Source organism: Thalassophryne amazonica, chromosome 15 (genome assembly GCF_902500255.1).
Source record: "Thalassophryne amazonica chromosome 15, fThaAma1.1, whole genome shotgun sequence".
Taxonomy (NCBI): Eukaryota; Metazoa; Chordata; class Actinopteri; order Batrachoidiformes; family Batrachoididae; genus Thalassophryne; species Thalassophryne amazonica.
In genome coordinates, this window is record NC_047117.1 from 62,630,102 (window position 1) to 62,645,395 (window position 15,294).

A 15,294-nucleotide genomic window follows, 5' to 3' on the forward strand; every position below is an offset into this window, starting at 1 on the left:
GGTGCTTTTGCTCCGCCGTCAGCAACCTCGGCACGAACTTCGCAGCCACTCTCTTCATGCCCAAACTCTTCTGTAAGAATTGAATGTGCCGAAAAAGTACTGATGTCCACTTCGTCCGCAATTTCTTGGATGGTCACTCGACGGTCCCGCATCACCACAGCGTTCACTTTGGAAATGATCTCGTCATTTCGGCACGTCGATGGTCGGCCGGAGCGCGGCGCGCTCTCCACCGTTACGCGTCCGTCTTAAAACCGGTTGTACCACTCCTTAATCTGTGTGGTGCCATAGCGTCATCCCCGAAAGCCGTCTTTATTTTCTGATGGTTTCCACTTGGCTGTCGCCAAGTTTCTGGCAAAATTTGATGCAGTAGCGCTGCTCCAATCGTTCCGCCATTTTCCTTCCAAGAAAAATCCGCCGAGCGCACAGGACCACTCCCCACACAAAGGCTGCTCACAGGCGAATGACGCAGCCGACAGGCGGGAAAAAACTCACGCATGCGCACTAAGGATCAAGGTTGGCTGATGCAATCTCACGTGACTCAGATCAATAAAGTTTAAAAAAAAATAAAAGGGTCGGTTTATTATCTAATAGACCTCGTACATTACATTCTGCTGCATTCCACGGCTCCTGGAACCATTCATGGTGGACATATCATCAATCTGGTGATGGTTCGCTTGCGCCTGCCATGATCTCTCCGTGTTCCATGTCTCCCACCTGCAGCCGGTCCGGAGCAGTCCGTTTATTATAATAAACCGTTTTTCTATAACACTTGCCTTGCAGCATCTTGAGTCTGCTTCTGGTTCCCGGTGTGTAAAACCCAGGTGTCGTCTGATGCTTCCTGGCTAGTGTTTTACCTACTTTTTTCCCCATTTTATCATTGATTTGGAGGTTTTGAACAATCTGGTGATTTGCAGCCTTTCACACAAATGTGCACAATGTGTTAGTGGCATGTCAGAAGCGACCGCACGTCAGGTGAGTGCTGAGTGTTTTGAACATGACCAAAGCTCTCCCGACACCCTGGCAGTGTCTGATATGTTTGGAGCAAGTTGTGGAGAGTTGGGTGGCGAGTGCTCCATGAGCCTGACACAAACATGCCTTCTGTGCGAGAGCGCTTCAGCCTGACCATCTACTGTCAGCGCTCTTTGGGAGAGGGGCAGTTTTGTGCTTGTTCTTTGTGTTCCGATAGTGTTTGGCCTATGATACATTGAGCGAGTGGATCCAGCATCTCTTTTGCTGACCAACATCCTTTTTGTATCACCACAGCAAATAAAACACTTGGATGCTTGATTGCAAGCAATGGGCCTTATGCCCATGAATTTTAATCTTGTCTTAAATTTTTCTTACTTTTTTCTTATGAGGGTCTTTTATGAATGTGCCACTTGAGATTCGGCAAACACTGTGAGTTCTGAAAAATGCACCAGGTCATCAGGTCAGAGGTTGCTGATCATCCCAACAGTGGTTTTAAATCTTGTGGGGATCAGTCATTTCAAGCAATCGCACCAAGACTCTGGAATGCTCTTCCTCTGTTTTAACGCTGCATAGACTCCACTGATTCTCTTAAAAAGTAGCTGAACACACTTTTGCACAGACAAGCTTTAGCTAGATGTGTTTTTTTTATGCTGTTTTCTGTGCTTTATATAATTTGTGTTATGATTTTATTTTTACTGTTTTTTTTTTGTGAAGCACTTTGTGAGTTTTATCTGTGATAAGGCTATATAAACAGATTTTACTTACTTACATGTTGTTGTTGTCCATTCAGCTGCTCCCGTTTTGTGTTCGGGGTGCCACAGCGGATACAGCCAGATCCGCATTGATATTGGCACAAGTTTTACGCTGGATGCCCTTCCTGACGCAACTCCAGTGGTTACCTGGAGAAACACACACAGCCACTGGTGTTCCAAAGAGGTCTCTCATCAAGGTACTAGCCAGGTCTCGCACTGCTAGCTTCTGAGATCTGACGGGATCAGGCTTACACAGAGCAGATCGGCAGCATTTACTTACTTACATAAATGTGATAAATACCAGCTTGTGCTTAAATCAGCGCACAATAATGAAGATTGTTAAGTTACACAGTAACAATAATACCATATAAGGCCAAACGCCCTGCGCCGTAAGAAAAACTTTATAGCTTCTTAAACTGAACTCCTGCCATCAGAGATCCACAATAGAAACGCTGTAATTATTAACAACATACAGTGGAATGAAGGGAACTGCAAGAGCCAGGGAAAGGGACAAAGTTATAATACAATGTCACACAAGAAGTGCAACGCCACTGAAGGAAAGAAGAAGTGGTTCAACATGAAAATGACTTTAAAATGAATAAATGAAGGGTTCATTACATATTATCAAGTGGAGGTTTCCATGACGGAGATGGACCAAAGAAAACGTGTCATAATCAGATTTGGGACTTTGCGGTGTTCATATTGATTTTGCACTCATATGGCAGACTTGAAGATTAATTTAAATTAATGAAATCATTAGGATCACAAATGAATTTAGAATTATATTGCATTCAAACTGCAGAATGTGTGATTGAGGTGTATTTTATCTTAGATTTTTCAAACTAAAAATGCTCAAATAATGGCATATTCAATGAATTACTGAAACTTGCATTTGGATGCCAGCAGACTAACACAGCACATGAACAAGATAATTGGGTCATTAAATTGCAATTACTTGGGGGGTCCATGAGGATCTACGTTGATTTGGCGCAAGTTTTATGGTGAATGCAAACTTCATATGTATGTGGACAATGTGGCAGAGGTGCTCTTGAACTTCTCTTTAGGAAGCAAGCGTACAAGCTGCCTGGAATGTTGTACTTTGACGAAAGGTTGTAAAAAAGTGCACTTGTCCTTTAATGTGTCAAAAATTTTATAATGGTAATATATATGGCCCTGAATATCCATTTTAATAATGCACCAGGTCGAATACATTCAATTTTTTGTGCTGGTGAGCTGTGAAATTACTGTCACATGATTAAAATATGAATAGAGCACAAAAGATGCTGAATCGCCTTTGAAATAAAATATTACACATAACACCAGTGGCTAAGTGGTTCTGCAACATTCATTCCACTTGCTTTGTGGAGCTTCATGGCGCTTCTTGGAGCTTCAGGAGTGTTGGCAGCAGCATGGCTGCGAGTGGAAACAGAGGTGATTCTATTTATAATGAGCATCTGTGAGTAAATGTGTTAAACAGAAAACGTGTTTCAGCTGAAGACCTAAATCAGCTCGCTGTTGCAGCTGACGTGGCTGTCTTAGTCAGCTGAATGAGTTTCTGTTTCCAATGCACGTCCATGAACATGGTTCAGCTACGAACGTGTCTGACAGCCCCTGAGCTCAACACACGGAGGCGGTCGGACGGGGCTAACACTTGCGAGACAACTAGAATGTAATAATTATGTCTGATACATTTCCGTTATTTGGAATGATTTGGCAATGGACTCCAACGCAGAGAACCACAATGAGGGACTTACCCCAAATTCTTCAGGGCTGGAATTGGCATGATAGTACATTCGAAGCATTCATTCTTGATCACGTCTGCTCTCAAGATTCGAAATGAGCACTGACTCCACTGTCGCCAAGCAGACAGTGTAAATGATCAAAGTTAAATAATTACGACGTCTGTGACTTCTATGGTACATACCACTAGCACCCCATATCTGTACTTCTGCTTGCTCTGTGAGGCATCTGAGCTGGTTTGCACTTTGTGTGACACACCACATTCACACAGAAACATTTATAAAGAGTGGAAGGGGCATTGTGAGCTGCAGGTTCTCTCTATTTAAAGTTAAAAACAAAAAAGCGGTAGGGGTTTTTGTACATGATATGTATTATGTTAATAAACCATAATGTGACCTATATTAGTCTGCTGCAAATGTATACAGTATGACCCCGTTAAATAATTTATCACTTGTGCGCACGTGATTACAGCTCATCTACTGATCACTGTGCCCAGTTGTAAGCACCATGCACATGCCTTTAAATCATCGTAGTAACTCGTACACAAACTGCTCCACGCTGTGTTGCTAAATTTTGAACATCTTGAAATTAGTGCCACGCTCAGAGAGGAGCCTCGTTAACTGAAGGTAATGCCTCTAAGAGCCACAATTCTCCCACGATAGTTGAAGAAACCCTCTCGTAGCAAAAAAAAAACATGCTCATTATTCGTCCTTCTTTATTTGGTGGGACCCAGGCTTTATACGTGGCTCATTATTTGAATAATCACTGACAAATCCATACGTGGCTCATTACTGATGGCTTTATTATTTGGTGGGACCAAGGCTTTAAATTTAGCTGTCCTAAATTAGTGGAAGCTAAATGGTCAAAGTTTGCTGAATTTGCTCATGAAAAATTTATTACAACTATTTTGTGAATAAACACAATATCTGCTCAGGATAAAACAAATTATTGTTATCCACTACCAAAAAGTGAAAGCTGATGAAGAAATCAATTACAGACAGTAACATAAGCCTTTGTACTGTTGAACTCTATTCTAGAATGGAGTTCCAACAGTACAAAAGCTTTATTGTGTGACAGTATAAAATTGGTATCATGCAAATATTAAATATTTAGGGATACATCTGACTGGGGACCTCTCAGGGCTCTTCCAGGCAAACTATGAACCACTCTCTTTCAGCATTAAAACAGATTTACACAGATGGAACCTGGTCCCCTTTCTTGAGTCTTAGTGCTCAGATACAGTGAGGAAAATAAGTATTTGAACACCCTGCAATTTTGCAAGTTCTCCCACTTAGAAATCATGGAGGGGTCTGAAAGTTTCATCTTAGGTGCATGTCCACTGTGCGAGGACATAATCTAAAAAAAAAAAAAAATCCGGAAATCACAATATATGATTTTTTAAATAATTTATTGTATGTTACTGCTGCAAATAAGTATTTGAACACCTGTGAAAATCAATGTTAATATTTGGTACAGTAGCCTTTGTTTGCAATTACAGAGGTCACACGTTTCCTGTAGTTTTTCACCAGGCTTGCACACACTGCAGCAGGGATTTTGGTCCACTCCTCCATACAGATTTTCTCCAAATGTTTCAGGTTTGGAGTGTCAGCTCCCTCCAAAGATTTTCAGTTTGAGTTCAGGTCTGGAGACTGGCTAGGCCACTCCAGGACCTTGAAATGCTTCTTACGGAGCCCCTCCTTAGTTGCCCTGGCTGTGTGTTTGGGGTCATAGCCATGCTGGAAGACCCAGCCATGACCCATCTTCAATGCTCTTACTGAGGGAAGGAGGTTGTTTGCCAAAATCTCGCAATACATGACCCCATCCATCCTCCCTTCAATACGGTGCAGTCGTCCTGTCCCCTTTGCAGAAGAGCACCCCCAGAGTATGATGTTTACACCCCCATGCTTCACGGTTGGGATGGTTTTCTTGGGTTGTTTCTCATCCTCTAAACATGGTAAGTGGAGTTTATTCCAAAAAGGTCTATCTGGTTTTATCTGACCACATGACCTTCTCCCATGGCTCCTCTGGATCATCCGGACGGTCACTGGTGAACTTCAAACGGGCCTGGACATGTGCTGGCTTGAGCAGGGGGGACCTTGCTGCCCTGCAGGATTTTAAACCATGACAGCATCATGTGTTATTAATGTAATCTTTGTGACTGTGGTCCCAGCTCTCTTCAGGTCATTGACCAGGTCGTCCTGTGTAGTTCTGAGCTTTCTCAGAATCATCCTTACCCCACAAAGTGAGATTTGCATGGGAATCCCAGACCGAGGGAGATTGACAGTCATCTGTTGTTTCTTCCACTTTCTAATAAACTAATCTAACAGGTGTCTTCTACCAAGCTGCTTGCCTGTTGTCCTGTAGTCCATCCCAGCCTTGTGCAGGTCTACAATTTTGTCCCTGGAATCCTTAGATAGCTCTTTGGTCTTGGCTATGGTGGACAGGTTGGAGTGTGATGACTGAGTGTGTGAACAGATGTCTTTTATACAGGTTACAAGTTCAAACAGGTGCAATTAATACAGGTAAAGAGTGCAGAATAAGAGGGCTTCTTAAAGAAAAACTAACAGGTCCGTGAGAGCCAGAATTCTTGCTGGTTGGTAGGGGATATCAAATACTTATTTGCAGCAGTAACATACAAATAAATTATTTAAAAAATCATACATTGTGATTTCCGTTTTTTTTTTTTAGATTATGTCTCTCACAGTGGACATGCACCTAATATGAACATTTCAGGACCCCTCCATGATTTCTAAGTGGGAGAACTTGCAAAATCGCAGGGTGTTCAATACTTATTTTCCTCACTGTAAGTGCAGTTAAATGAATATGCTACCCTGTCTGCTTTATGTTTTTAGGAATTTGCCTATAGAAGTGAGCGATAAACAATGGATCTCCAGACTTATTTGTCAGGGCTGAAAACAATGGATTAAATCTGGCACCCTTCAACTCACCAAGGGAAAGAAAGGGTTGGGCCTCTGTTGCCTAAGGAACTACTATTATGCAGCACAACTAATCCTCCTTCTACACTGTTGTAATGAAAACATATATAGCTAAATGGAAGGAGATAGAGTCCATCCTGTCAACTCAAGTTCCCATCCAAGCGGTTAAAAGCGGATAAGGGTTTAATTTGCCAATTGGAAAAGCTGGGGAATCCACACAGTTCAAGTTTGGCAGAAGGTGATTAACACCTGAATGATACATAGAATGTTGAGAGTGTTCTGATGGATTTATTCCCAATAGACATGATTCCAGCTTTTAAATCAAGAACAGTGTGTGGTTTCACAACATTCCTGTCACTTACTCAGAGAAACACTGTGTGCAGCTTTTGAGGCCTTGAGGGATAAACATGATCTGGCACAAAATGAATTCCACAGAAACATGCAGATATGTTCTTATACAGTCACAAATGTAAACTGAATGATTTCTCTGATGCTGAATCAGAATTCTACCTCACTCTGAAAATGTCTGACCGTGACCCTTTCTAAGGCCATCTCAAACCTGTGCTCGTTCTTTCCACTCCAAATAATAAACAACACTCTACATATTAAAAGGTAAATTGAGAAAGTGAATCAGGGATTGAGATTTCTGAAGAGACTTGGGGCAAAATCTGGTCCTTCCAGGGGCAACCATCCAACTCCATGGACTGGAGAGGATCATGTGGAAGAATATAATAGGACATTTCACGATGCTGTATCAAGAGAAGTATAAAGATGCAACGACATCATGTGGAGGTAATGTGGCTTGACCATCGCAAACCACGAACATCTTCTGGGGCTATCCAGGCCTCATTAAGCACAGTTTTTAACACTCAAATACCTTGGAGTTTGATTTTCTGTATTGTCATGTTCATTTTTCAGAATGAAGGAGAGAGATGAAGTTGTTACAAATACTCTTGATGGCTAGGAAGAAACCAATTACAAGAAGACGGTTAAGTCCAGTCCAGCCTACCCTCGATGACTGGATTGGAATCACTCTGGAGATATTTAGGATGGAAAAAATTTACCTATCAAATAAGGATCCAAAAGGACAAATTTTATAACATTTTGAATAATTGGATTTCATTTATAGCCCCCATGAGAGCAGACTTTATCTGATCTCACTGGTGATATTGCTCTGTAACCTACTGATTTAATTTTTGATGGACTGATAATTATCTCTATAACAGCAGCGGCAGGGGAGCCCCCCCATTACCCCCATCGGTTTATGTACATAGTTGTGTGTAACATGTTCCATCTATCACTAAGCTGGACCAGAGCTCCCTCAAAGTGAATTGTGAGCCCATATGGCTCGGGTTTATCCAGACAAATTGGTGGTGTGGGCTGGTGGAGGACAGTTGTGTTTCTGCAGGTGCCGCCCTTTTTGGTTTGATGAAGTCTGGGTTACTAGAGGGTGGTGGGCATCATAAGGGATGGGCAAAGTTTGATTTGTGATCTGTGAATGTACATTTAGTGGACTCATATACCCTGGAGGATGGTGTCACTTATTTTCTGGACTCAAAACACACGAAAATGGAAGGCCATGTTTTTCTTTTGTAATGATGGCTTGTTGACTTTTTTCATGTTCGTTCCAAATAAAGATACAGTTATAAAAAAAAGAAAAAAGGTCAGATCACTCCCCTGAGTGCTGCTCTAGTTATCCCCACCACACCAACATATAAAAACATAAATATGAGGAACACTTTTCAACATATTGTACTGTACAACAGATCTCAAAATTACATAACTGTTTCAACACATCACTGTTCATAACAATCAGAAATAAAAAAGGCAAATTAGTTCACCAATGTGGTGATATCCATGAGTTGACATCACAAAATCCACACTGCCGCTGTTTTCCTCACAGATTCTAAAAGCTCCACAGGTTTAAGCTTCACTTTGGTTTTTAGCAAAATTAAACTTAACTTTAACAGGATGTAAAATAGGGGTGAATTACTGCACATTACTGCATTTAATTCTTATTGTATGATACCATAGATTTCCACACCTGTGTATTTCTTAATATTTATTTGAAGAAATAAATCTTTAATGATGCATTACTCAAAAAAAAAAAAAAAGGGGGATTAAACTCCACAACATATGTGTTTTGATCTGTATTTTCTGATATTTCAGTTCATCTAGGGCACCATTTAATATGAGAATATTTTACGATAAACAGTAAATCTAACAATCTGGCATGTTTATATTCGTAAATCCACTAGGAGTCAGTAAATTTCTACACTCAGGTGTTGAAAATTTCCCTAATTTTGCACATAAACTGAAAGATATTTATCCCACTTTTGATATGTTGGGTATCAGATCAGGATAAATATATGTGGACCACTCATTCATTCATTTTCTATACCTGTGGTGGACAGGACGCTAGTCTATCACAGGACCACATATAGATAGACAAACTAATATGAATCGGAGACCGCAGTCTCGTTTGGGGTAAAAGGGATAAAGGGGTAAATATGAAGCATATGATGTAATTTCTCTACTTCCCGGGGACCAACCACAGCATTTTCAATGGGTTTTTGGGCAAATTACACACAAACAAAGTGAAAATGCAAAGAAAAAGCAACAATACGGTAGGAAAGTGGACATATGTTGCAGTTTGTTTATGATCCGGAGCTCAAACGTGTCAAGGCGGTTTTGCAGGTGAGAGAACGGAGCTACTCTGGTTAGCTGTGTAGGCTAACACTTAACGACACATCTCCCACTCGCTTCGTCTTTTCTTCTCCACTGGGAACTGAAAAAAAATGTTTTTGCAATTGCTTCGGTGATTGCAGCAGAAAAGAAAACAGTACACTATTTATCCATGTGAAGTTATGCTGTGTATCTGTTAAATGGTGGTCCCTGTAAGTGGTCCAATCTCGCAATATCACTGGGGCTTCAAACGACACTCTGGTCCCCTATTATCTTAATACTGTTGGTTTTAACACTTTAAATAAAACACTATATTAATTGTAGATGCTTTTAGACCTTCAGCTTCCAAAACGTAAACTTAATGTCGAACACGGCCTCTGTTCTGGTTCTCCTTCAGATTCCTTCCACTAGATGTTCTGCTCTGTCACTTCTTCACCAAAGCAAGTCGATCTTTGTTTTCTGTTTATAGGTAAAATCTGCTTTACATCTTACTTAAAAGCCAACATTTTATTTGTAATTAAAGTTTCACAAACCTTGCTATTTGATATAAATGCTTATTGTCCGGCCTTTAAGAGCCCCTAATATGAAGTTGAGTCGAAATGCTTCTCCAAAACAATATTGTGATTAATTGTAGACGAGTGGACAGGTTCATCAGTCCAGCACAGCCAGACAATAAACACGACCATCCTGTAGGTCACGAGGCTAAAAGATCAAATCATGAGGATGAACTAATTACTTTGTGGTGAGCTTTGGTGCAATAATTTGAAAATGCAGCTTTGTTTTTCCCTAGGCATATCCCATACGAGTCTGCCACCTGGTGGGTGATTTGTGGATGCTACAAGGATTACTGATTATTAGGAACAGCTATCATTCAGTTTACAGGTGGTTGGTCTGTCACTTACTGAACACTAGGGTTGGGATGACTCATGAAAATTATTCATTGACTTTGGGTAGTATTAGTCATCGACTAGTCGACTAGTCTGCGACTAAATTTGACATTGAATGAATTAAGCCAATTTTAAATCTTCATGGTGAAACTCAAGTGTGACATTTATTTTAACAAATATAAGCACAAAATCACAAATACACAAAGCAGCATTAGCATGAAGACAACTGCATTAATTTACGAGGCATAGACTACCCGTTTGAGCTGACTAATTCACCCGCCAAGGTTCACACATTTTCTTCACTGAATGAATGCAGTGATGGCAGCTCCAGCAGGTTCTTTCAAGGGTTAAACAAACTTAATAAATGACTTTCGACGAGTCGACTAATAAAGAAAAGTCGATTAGTCGGATGTTAGTCGTAGTCGACTATTAAGACTATCGTTCCATCCCTACTGAATACCAGGCCAGATATGTTGTTTATTACTGTACTCTGTGCACAAGTGCCCAGCACCTTCATGTTGACCGATTGAGTTCATTTTGTAAAATAAATATAAACACAGAAAGGGGACTATATCAATGATACATGGAGGACACAGTAAAGCATAAACGCTTATTTCCATTGCTGTCCTTGTGAGGCTAACAGCTGACAACATTGAGGAGCTCAATTGAACATGTACACAACGCAAGTGTGACACCAGAATCTCATTAATTCATGCAAGTAGCAATAAATCAAATCAAATCAATTTTATTTATATAGTGCCAAATCACAACAAACAGTTGCCCCAAGGCGCTTTATATTGTGAGGCAAAAGCCATACAATAGTAAGTCCCTTCGGCTGCTCCCTTGTTTGCACTTGGGGTCGCCACAGCAAATCCAAGGTGGATCTGCATGTTGAATTGGCACAAGTTTTACGCCGGATGCCCCACTCCTGACGCAACTCCACATTACATAGAGAAATGTGGCAGGGGTGGGAGTTGAACCCGGAACCTTCTGAACTGAAACCAAGCGCATTAACCACTTGGCCACCAAACCCTGCCCAACCGCACCCCAAAAGCCATACAATAATTACAGAAAAACCCCAACGGTCAAACGACCCCCTATGAGCAAGCACTTGGCGACAGTGGGAAGGAAAAACTTCCTTTTAACAGGAAGAAACCTGTTAAATAATGAAACCTGAATAAATGTATAGTTAATTATATATATATATCATTTACACTGGGATACCAATAAAATAAGTAAGTAAAACGAACAGAACAATAAGATCTTAATAAATTGAAATAAATAGAAACTGTATCCCTATAGAAGTGTAGACAACATATTTAGCAAATTTAGCACTGAGAGTTGGACTAGAAAACAAGCTAGTCTTTTGGACTAAAGATCACATTTTAAACAAAAGGGTCGAGTTCCTCTTTCCTTAGCTGATTGACTTATGTTAGCGTTAGCTGAAAAAATAAAATAGTGTTGACTCTATGTATTTCCACTTACATTGTTACCATTTTAAAATCATATGGACCAAAAAAACTAAAATAATACTGATTTACACAGAGAAATTAACAGCGAGTTAGCTTGGAGGGACACAGTTACACAGTTAACTCGCCAGCTAGCTTGTTATATAAATAGATATGAGACAACTGGATCTTGTTAAGAACCGTTTATAAAACTCCAGTAACACTGATGTTCGTCTCTTGTGGCGACCAACAACTGTGAGGTAACGAGGCTTAAAACAAAATAACAGAAAATAAAAAAAAGCTAGGTAAACTACATTTCCCATCATGCATTTCACGTTGAGCGAAGTATTTCAGCCAATCGCAATGAACTATACGAGTGACGTGTGCTTCCGTCAGTTTTTTTTCCCTTCCCCCCACCCCCCCGTCACACGCGCTGATGAGTCACAAAGAAATGCAAATGAGCCACAAAGCAAATATGTATCAGCAAAAAAAAGTCACAAAGCGCTAAAAACTCACGAAAGCAAAGCAGATCAGTTGTTCAGTATGGCCTTCATCACACTGCAGCTTTTGGGAGAACTTCTTAAATATCCGACAAACTCCAGTTTTTTGTGAGGAAATCAACAGCCACACATTTAGAGGTAAGCAGATGGCCACATTTTAAATATTTCCTTAAGCTAAAAAACAAAAAATAATTTTCAGTTTTAACATTTTTTTTACATTTCAAAGGTACAAATATTTTGGACCTGACTTTAACTTTGTATAATAACCACCAACACAGCCTGAGCTCAAATCGTTTGATTATATTTGGTTAATCCTTTAACTTGTTTCTTTGTTTTATCTGCAGATGGCTGTGCATCTAGAGTACGTCGGGGAGGAACGGCTCGGTAAAGCTCAGAGACAAACTCTGAGGCTCCATCGGACTTTCCTGGAGGCAAAAGGAGAAGTGGAGCCTGAACCGCAATTTCGGCTGGATGATGTGTGGACCCAGCAACCAGCAACCAGCAGTAAGAACAGGAGACGAAAGAAGAAGAAGAAGAATGGAGGTGGAATGGGAGGCCTGAACTGGCAGAGCATTCAAGAGGCCGATATGGTCTTTGATGCTCTCCGCCGAGGTGACGAGGACTTTGAGACAGAGACTCCTCATGTCCCTTTAGGGAGACCAGTCCACTTCCTGGCCTCAGACTTCGTAAAAAGGGACCCCATTCCACAGCCTAAAACAGTGGTGGGTCCCTCTCAAAAAGAAGAGGTGATAGAGAAGAAGGCAGCTGAAGTTCAGCAGCATGTAGAGGTGCAAGTTCACAAGGACGAGAAGAGACCTCATCAGCCTGCCAGCAAACCAGACCACCAGCAGAAGGTGTGGTCTGATCTTTTTAAGAGACCAGAGCATGACTCCAGAGGTCCTCAGCCACAGTCTGGGGTCTGCATCTCCTCCATCCCGAAACCAAAGGATGTGAGAGTCCCACAGGAGAGGCAGACCTACAAGAAGGAGATGAGAGTCCCACAAGAGAGGCAGATGTTCAGGAAGGAACCGAGTGTCCCACAGGAGAGGCAGATCCCCAAGCAGCAGCTGTGGTCTGACCTTTTCAAAAGACCAGGTTGAATCAGTGAAGAAGGTTTTAATGTCACAGTAGCAGCAGACCTGGATCACCTCTCTGCTGCTACTTCTGTTTATTTTATTATTAATCTGAATAAAATACTTTGTATTAACTTCAGATCTGGATCATTGTCTCAAACTTGATTTAAGTCAAGGACTGAGCCACATTTTACATCCAGTCTCATTCTGGTTTTCAGCGACATGAAGTTCATGTTGCAATCGGTGGTTTGGCTAACAAGCTAGCAGTTGCTAACAATATAGCATGTATGGAAAATAGACGAAGTTTTCACTTCGAGTATTTGCAAGTAAAATATGTTTATTTTTGCATTCAGATTTAAGACAGTTATGTGGTTAAACTGATTGTTACATCTTATTTTGTCATTTTAAACTTTTCATGTATATTTTCCATGTTCCCTGTTCAGATAAAGTGTTACACACGTTACAGGTTACATGTGCACACCACATAATTTGATGTTATCAGGACACATTCCAAATGTTAACACCCTTCACAGAAACACAATGACTTTTTACAGTAGTTTGAATCTTTGATTTCACAAATAATAATGCACCTCGCAAATTATAACTGGACTCCCTCATTTTAAACAGGTCATAAACAGGACATATTGTGGTAAAAAGATTTATTTTTAACTTTAAACATAATTTGTATTATGATGTAATCAATCAAGTCAAAGTAGTTCCCCAAACTGAACGATTTTCTCCATACAAAGCTCAGCTTCGTCAGCTCCACCCACAAGAGACACTGATTTTTGAGTCAGTTGATCACATGACCTGGAAGCTACTGAGCAAAAATACTAATATTTACATATAAAAATTAATTAAAAATATGAATAGATTTAAAATATAAAAACAAGAGGTGTATCTCATGCAGCCAGTGGCGCACAATGATTCCGTGCTGATTTTGTGTCAATTGATCACATGACCTGGAAGCTATTGAGCTAAAATGCTAAGATTTACATATAAAAAAATTATAAAAAGATTTAAAATGTAAAAACAAGAGGTGTATCTCATGCAGCCTGTTGAGCACAATGATTTCACACTGATTTTGAGTCAACTGATCACATGACCTGGAAGCTATTGAGCTAAAATGCTAATATTTACATATAAAAATTAAAAATATGAACAGATTCAAAATATAAAAACAAGAGGTGTATCTCATGCAGCCAGTGGAGCACAATGATTCCACACTGATTTTCAGTCAACTGATCACATGACCTGGACGCTATTGAGGTAAATTGCTAATATTTACATATAAAAATTTATTAAAAAATATGTAGGTGTAAAATGTAAAAACAAGAGGTGTGTCTCATGCGGACAGTGGAGCACAATGATTCCACACTGATTCTGAGTCAATTGATCACATGACCTGGAAGCAATTGAGCTTAAATGCTAATATTTACATCTAAAAATTAATTAAAAATATGAACAGATTCAAAATGTAAAAACAAGAGGTGTATCTCATGCAGCCAGTGGAGCACAATGATTCCACACTGATTAAGAGTCAACTGATCACATGACCTGGAAGCTATTGAGCTAAATTGCTAATATTTACATATAAAAATTAATTAAAAATATGAACAGATTCAAAATGTAAAAAAAGAGGTGTATCTCATGCAGCCAGTGGAGCACAATGATTCCACACTGATTTTTGAGTCAATTGATCACATGACCTGCAAGCTCTTGAGCTAAAATGTTAATATTTACATCTAAAAATTAATTAAAAATATGAACAGTTTCAAAATGTAAAAACAAGAGGTGTATCTCATGCAGCCAGTGGAGCACAATGATTCCACACTGATTTGTGAGTCAGTTGATCACATGACCTGGAAGCTATTGTGCTAAAATGCAAATATATAGATATACAAATTCATTAAAAATATCAACAGATTCAAAATGTAAAAACAAGAGTTGTATCTCATGCAGCCAGTGGAGTACTGTGATTCCACACTGATTAAGAGTCAACTGATCACATGACCTGGAAGCTATTGAGCTAAAATGCTAATATTTACATATAAAAATTAATTAAAAATATGAACAGATTCAAAATGTAAAACAAAGAGGTGTATCTCATGCAGCCAGTGGAGCACGATTCCACACTGATTTTTGAGTCAATTGATCACATGACCTGCAAGCTCTTGAGCTAAAATGTTAATATTTACATCTAAAAATTAATTAAAAATATGAACAGATTCAAAATGTAAAAACAAGAGGTGTATCTCATGCAGCCAGTGGAGTATTGTGATTCCCAAGGGCGCAATTTAGAAC

The 15,294-nt window shown here is 39.9% G+C and overlaps 1 long non-coding RNA gene across 1 annotated transcript; it reads left to right on the forward strand.

The window, feature by feature from the left end:
- The first annotated feature begins 13,804 nt into the window (after positions 1-13,804).
- Positions 13,805-14,612, forward strand: LOC117526330. The gene is made up of 2 exons (XR_004565261.1): positions 13,805-13,885; positions 14,329-14,612. It is a non-coding gene; the product is annotated as an uncharacterized LOC117526330 (long non-coding RNA).
- The last annotated feature ends 682 nt before the right edge of the window (positions 14,613-15,294 follow it).